The following is a 7518-nucleotide window of genomic DNA, read 5'->3' on the forward strand; positions in this document are numbered from 1 at the left end:
CTGCCCAAAACATACATTACATAGGGGAAACAGGCCGCCTTTTGTCTACGAGGCTAAAAGAACATAAGTCAGAAGCAGATAAAGCTAGTGAGAAAACTTTCGAGCACAGAGGAAAGCGTCAACCACAGAAACATACAAATCGGCCATAGATGAACACACAGCAATTAATAATCACGTGATTGGGTGGGAGGAGGCATCGACCAAGAGGCTAAGAAAACAACCCGTTGGCTCAAAGAGGCCATCTGGATTAGAAGCAGAGGCAACACCACATGAACAAGGACGAGGGGCGTACAGACTTGATCGAATCTACGTTCAGATCATCAATCGGCAAGCAACCCATGTGACGTCATCAAGACCAGTCACAAAGATTGCCGATAACAACTAGAAACACCAAGCTACACAACCACTCACCAAACCAGAGTGAACAAGATTCCTGATAGGAATCGAAATATTTCTAGTGAGTATATAGCCTACCTAATTTTACTTATTTGGATCTGTACTGAGAACATTTGCTAACCAGATTCTGAATGTCTAAATAAATGCTTGCTGCGTATCGTCATAGGGGATTGTTTTTTTTTTAATCCTGTATTTGTTCCCCCAATTAAGACCGGTTCCCCAATAGCCGGTGCTCCTCCCCCTCCCCCGGCATTATGATAACTCACGCTGCACCACTGGACTTCACTCTCTTCACACGGAAGTCGTATATATTTTTGCTGAACCATAAAATGGTCTCCTATAGGACAAACAACAAATAATAAATAAACAAATATATAAGACACTTAACTCTTGACAGAGCAACGCGGAAAAAAAACCATGTGTGTATTTTCTTGAAGTTTAAAATAATAATTGTCCGAGGACCAAAGTCAGCAAGTCAGCGAGCGCTACAAAGTAGGGGCCTAATACGTATGTCTTTGTGATGCATTCATCCATATGGTTTTGTATTAAGCATTCAAGTACAAATATAGCATATTTGTACAAGTAGGAAAACCCAAAGATTTAATTAGATTCCAAGCATATGTAAATGCCCAAATTTATAAAGCTATATATAAAAAATTCGTTTTCTATAGAGCGTAGTATTTATAAGTTTCGCACATTTCATTGCTTTATCATGTTTATTGAGAGAATACTAAATATTATTCATTATTTCCGTGCGGTACAAAATGCCTAAGATTTTGTAAATATTTTTCTCATAGAGTCTATTTACAACCGGAAACTTTTTGAAAATCAACCTATAATTTTCCTAAAAGCTGGAAAGTTATTCAGGTTTCTAATAAAAGGTTCGGTGTTCTCTTATCACTGATGCAAACGGCGTACCAAAATATGCTTCCCCTCCCTTCATGCCAAATTTTTGGAAGCCCAATTATTATGCAAACCTTAAAATAATGGTCGAGATAAAAAATATGCGAGCGTATAGCAGTCCGGGGAATGTTGTGACTATGTGACTATGCATGTATGAAAGTTAAAAGGCTCCGTCAGTTTGGATCCAAATGTCGCCAAATTCATACGGGAGATCGAGGATTATACGGGAATGTCCTGTTATTAATTTGGTTGAAAACAGTCAAGAATTGGCCTCAAAATCTGTAAAAAGTGAGTTTTGGGGGGCACTAATAGTTTAAATAAAGGCACTTAATTTAATGCCCACGTGACCAGATGGGCGCTGACATAGGCCTATCAGCTTCTAGACATGATGTCTGCATGGAAAGTGACCTTTGGCACAGCGGGTGCAGCCTTCCTGTGTATTTCAATTGGTAAGGCGGGATGCATGTCCAAATTTTCTAGCAAATTTGAAATTTTTTTTGTAACTTTGTAGTAAATAAAAGAGTTTCCGTCGATAACTTTTTTTTCCGTCAGTGAAAACTTCCCAAATTTAGTTCTTGAAAACATACTAAAAAGTAGAATCCCCCAATGTGTAATTTTAGTTGCCTTATACATTTTCAGCAATTTTGACGATATTTGTCTGACCATTGTAGCACATCTACTGATCAGTTGGTGGTCTTGGTATGGCGGCGCCCATGAGTCACGTGTGCATTAAATTTAGTGCCTTTTATTAAATGGTGACTGTATACTGTAATGTTAATTCAATGCATTGAAATCGAATTGAATTGAAATGAATATTGGGCGATTTTCATTTCAATGCATTGGAATCGAATTGGAATCGAAATGAGTGGGCTTGGGCATGAATTGAATTGGATTGGAATTGTAATCAATGTGAGCAATGAAGAATTGAATTAGATTGGAATTGAAATCATATTGAGTGATGAAGAATGAAGTGGAATTGAAATGAAATTCAGCTTTGATTTCAATTCAGCATTTCAATTCACAAGCAGATGTATGTGATTCCAGATCATTCCACCTGTAAAAACTACCCTTCCCCCGTTCTGAATACTGATACACTTCCAGGTCTATTCACACAAGAGACACACATTTCTCATACACAGGTATATAAACTTTGTGACTTTTTTTTTTGGTTCTTCTTAATCTTTCTTTAGATAAATATCTACTGTCTTTTTCTTGTCATGTAGAAAAATGATAGGTTCTATGTCCATAAAGACACTAATATCTTCTAATATGATGCAAATTGATTCTTAGCATTTCCATTGTTTGTAATTGCTTGATGTAATCGATAAATGAGTATGAGATCCCCCCCCCCCCACTTGCCAAAGATCTCAAACTTTTGGCACTAATCATAAACCCCCTATCATTTCTTAAGCTCCTAATTTTTATGCTCAAAAGTCATTGTACATTTGAACAAATTGTGAGAAAACCATTAAAGATAATGCTCATATCTTTGAGAGCTTTCTTCACACTTTTTCAGAACATCTTTGAGGTCAGTGTGGGGACAGGGTCCCATTATCGATCGTACCACACACCTTAAGTTTTGGAAATAATGTGCATGGTGAACAAGAAGTTAAGACAAATATTAGGAAGTCAGTCACCTAAGAACTAAGAAGTTCCAAAGTTTCATAAAATAGGACCCAGAGGTCAAGGATCGCTCGCATTGTTTGAATGTGAAAAGTGAGTTAACATAACAATAAAGTATCTTCTGTTGAAATGCTTTTGTGACAAAAAGTGTAGGCCTACTTGATTTTGACTTTTGTGTTGCTGACTCAAGTGTTATAAAATTGGTAGTAAAATTTAAAACATGCACCGCAAAAACAGTGTCTATTTAACACCATTCTAGACACCATCTTGTCCTCAATTTGTAAACATGTCTAAATGCTAAACATGTTTAGTAATTTGATGCCTTGTCATAAAAGTGTTCAATCTCTAGACACAGTTTTTGCAGTGTGCCTTTGGTCAATTAACACAAACTGCAACTGTATTGGAATTGGAATTGAAATGAATGCTCAGAATTGAATTGAAACTGATTAGCTGTTAATTTCACTGCATTGGATTGGAATTGAAATGAAATGATTTTGAAATTGAAAAATTGAATTAGAATCGAATTGAATTAATTCTAAAGCAAGGTGGATTGAATTGGAATTGAATAGCAAGACTCCATATGTAGAAAGAATTGAATTTGAATAGAATTGAAATCAATTTTCTGGAGTGAAATAACAATATATATTATACACATGGTTCATGTATAACGAACAGGAATTTGCATGAATGGTACCGTACTGTTTTCCTAAGCCTTTTTAAAGTGTTTTATTAAAAAGGTGCCCCATAAATTTAATGTATGTCAAAAAAATTCTTTCCCCAAAAAGAAAAGGTCTTGCACCCCTCCCCTCCAATTTGACTATCCTCGTACCATTAATTATTGCACAGCCCATACCATGAAAACTAAATGTAATAGGTGTCGTTCAATTTTTGATTGAGCCATCATATCGATTCATTCGATATTGTACAAATTACCAAGCAGTTCTACACGGGTGCATGTGGGTGTGTGTGGGGTGGGGGAGGGGTGGCATGGATGAAATTCCCCGTTAATATTCTTGCCCCATGCCCCAAGTAAAAACACAACGAATATTTCCACAATTTGCGCAAAAGTTGATTTTGCCCCCCTCCTCCCCCTGAAGTTCACCTTGCCCACTCCCACATGCCCCTCCCAAAAATAATTCTGGTGCCGCCATTGTCAATTTGTCAAGAGATTTACCATAGGTCTATTCCAACAATTTTGTCGGCATTTGCCGTTGCGACAGACGTCACGTTTTCGGTTGTCCGCTACGACCTTCTGTTCTTTGCGCGCAAGTTATATCCTTTGAGCTTTGTTCGGGGAGGGGTTCGCACCGCGCACCTTATTGATGTCTTCTGCGGCTGAAGATCGTGCGGACAAATTTTAGCCGCTGCGGAAAATTAGCCGCTATGTATAAGCTAACGCCAGTAAGACTGTGGCATTAACACATGTTGTAGTCGTTTGTAGTCTGTTAAGGGACTTGCCCACCATAACACCCTAAAATGCGAAAAAATCTGATTTTTGCCTTTTTGATACAAGCATTATGTTTGCAGAAATGACAAAATTGAAAGAAATTAACCCTAACGCTAAAAGTTGGCTATCTAAAAGGAAAGAAGGAACGAAAGCGGACAGAAGATGAACAAAGAAATTTCTTGGCCCCCGGGGATTCGAACCATATAGGCCTACCCCTCGAATACCAAATGATCACCGACCGGTAGCCATGCGTCTTTCGCTGGACCGACCGCGAAATTATTTTTCGTACATCATATTTGTATCGCATGTGGTAAAATCAGTTGATTTTTCAAAAAATCTTTTATTTTTTCAGTGAGTTTTGCTAATTATGAAAAACGGATAAATCTTAATTTACAATACGATGTACGAAAAATAACGGTCCGGCCAACGAAAGCGTGCGTATATTGATTTAGGGTGATTCCCGGGGGTGATTGCGTCATGGCATCACGTGGGATGCATGCATGCGCAGTGGTTTTGCTTTTTAAGATTTTATAGAGTTAGGGTTAAATAAAAAACAAAATCTAGAATTTGAAGACAGGATAAAAGTACACGTACTCACTTTACACGGACGTATAATTATACTCACTTAATTTTTGCGCATATTATGAGGCTTTCTATATTGAACTTGAATTGAGTGCACTACATTTGTTTTCCGAGGCAATGTCATGCATATAAAAAAAAAAAAAAAAGAGGAATAAGTAGGCCTAATAGAATTTTCTAGAATGGGAAGTCGGTAAATAAAGCAAACAATATTTTTAAAAAGAAAAAAGGAAAGAAAAAAATGACCACGTCTGTATACAAAAATCGAACAATAGTAAATCACACAAATCTGAATAATTTTTGAATTGATTTATTATCATGATCATTGTCATAATTACCTCTGTTATATACATTTCTGACAGTTTTATTCGGTCGATGGCATACGGTAGATGCTCCCCCGGAGATGCTAAAATGAAACGATTTGTTCTATTGAACCCTCTACACACTGGCCCGTGTGTATCATTGGCCATACGAGTCATAACTACCACAATTGTTCCTAGAGTATTGCGGTAGTTATGACTCGTACGGCCATATGATACGTGCATGTTCATACCCCGATCCCGCAGTAGCTCTTGGCGGCACTGTTAGCATCATCAGCTTATACCATTAACCGAAGAAAAACTGACGCTCCTTCATCATTGTCGTTGAAAGTCATATTGTATTCTGGGTTACCTAATATAGGCATATTATACTAAACATAGCAAAATATCAAAATAAGTTTGATATTTTTAAACATATATCTCGTTATTTACACGTTACAAAGACTGTTGTTCAAAGTTGTTGTTAAATACTGTTGATATTTTTTATTAGGCGACGAAAACAACCCTGTTTTATACGGGCCCGACCGATTTTTCCGTTTTTTGAGATTTTTTTTAAAGTAATTTTTATTTGCTGAATACATGTACAATCATCCATTTTTGGGCCAAAAGTGTTGAGTTTGATGGACATTGTTGTATGCATGTAAAATTAGCTGTTTTGGGCAAAGAGTATAGATTTATATTTTGACTGTACTGAAAAATACGCGTGCGAATCGAGAGAAAAATTGCACAAATGTGAGAATTTATTTACAGATTTTGGTCATTTTTAGAGCCACCGACCGACTCTACTTGAAAGGTTCATCCGCCCGTAAAACAGGGTTTTTCCATATCTATGGTTTTTTCGCCGCCTTCACTGCAAAAACAGCAGAGCAACACTTAATAAACACTTTAACACTTCATAAACACTTGTTTGTACAGTGAAGGTATAGGGATGTTAATTTATAAACACCAAAACACGTTTAGAAATATGAAGATGTTTATATTTTTTAACACAAGATAGTGTTTAAATACATATTTTAAACACGATCTTGTGTTAAAAACATAAACATCTTCATATTTCTAAACGTGTTTTGGTGTTTATAAATTAACACCCCTGTGTTTATTAAGTGTTGCTCTGCTGTTTTTGCAGTGTTAATGCCCTTATGTACATTTTATGGCACACAATAACATAAACACAGGCGATTCCTGTGATTCTATTTTGCATGAAGTTGGATGACCACGTTTCCTAGGGTAGCCCTAAGACATGTAAGAGCCTTTAGGGCTAGGTGTAGGTTTTGATCAAGTTGCCCGTTTTCACATAGGACGTGTGGTTATGGTTCAGCTTAACTGCCCGCATATTTTGAGCTTGCCCGAAAGTGCATTACCATTGCAGTTTTGTTAGGTCCGGGTCTCAGTGGGTGAAAGGTGACACCCGTGCAAGTAATGAATAGTTATGTTACAACTTGGCCGACGCCTTGACGTCCCTCATCAAATAATTAAATCATTTCCGTGTTCGGTCCTGATTCGTTCTTTGAAGGTTCCATGCAGGACAACTTTAAGAACCAACCATATTTTGGAAACTGTCGGGCCTCATAACTGCTAAATTGTTGGTCTAAAGTGTATAAAAGTATACATATTTAGAATGGCAAAGACTTGATAAGTTCATCTGTGAGGTCAAATTTGGGCCAAAATGCTCATTTTTGGCCCAAAATCCCCAAAAAACTGTTTTTGGCCCACTTCTTTTTCGTACATCCTACCAAAAAAATTCTTGGGCCAAATTTTTTTTAAATTAATTTTTAAAAACTAGATAAAAATATCCAGGAGCCACACATTGCTATTACTCGTTTCCCAGGAAATGACAAGAGAGTAACATGAGTAGGTGTAAATTTCACGTTGAGCACATGGATATAGTCTTACATTTACATGAATTATGGTCTGTTTACCTCGGCTCTGGATCACCCAAAAATACGCCCTACAAGTATGGGCTACACAGTGGGACTACAGATTTTGGTATACCTCATATTTTTCTCATTAACATATTGAAATTAGGCGTTCCATATCGATCCCGGGATATCGATATCCGAAGAAATCATCAAAAACCTGTCGAACTGTGGTATAGTACCACGACAGTTTTTTGATGATATCTTCGGAAATACGTCGATTTGGAACGCCTACTTTCTAAGCCGCCCTATATAGACTTTTTTTTTCAAGTGATCATGATAATGGCTTTTAAACCACCCATATTAAAGAAAGAAAACCAAGATCTTTCTTTTC

This window comes from Amphiura filiformis, chromosome 6 (genome assembly GCF_039555335.1).
Source record: "Amphiura filiformis chromosome 6, Afil_fr2py, whole genome shotgun sequence".
NCBI lineage: Eukaryota > Metazoa > Echinodermata > Ophiuroidea > Amphilepidida > Amphiuridae > Amphiura > Amphiura filiformis.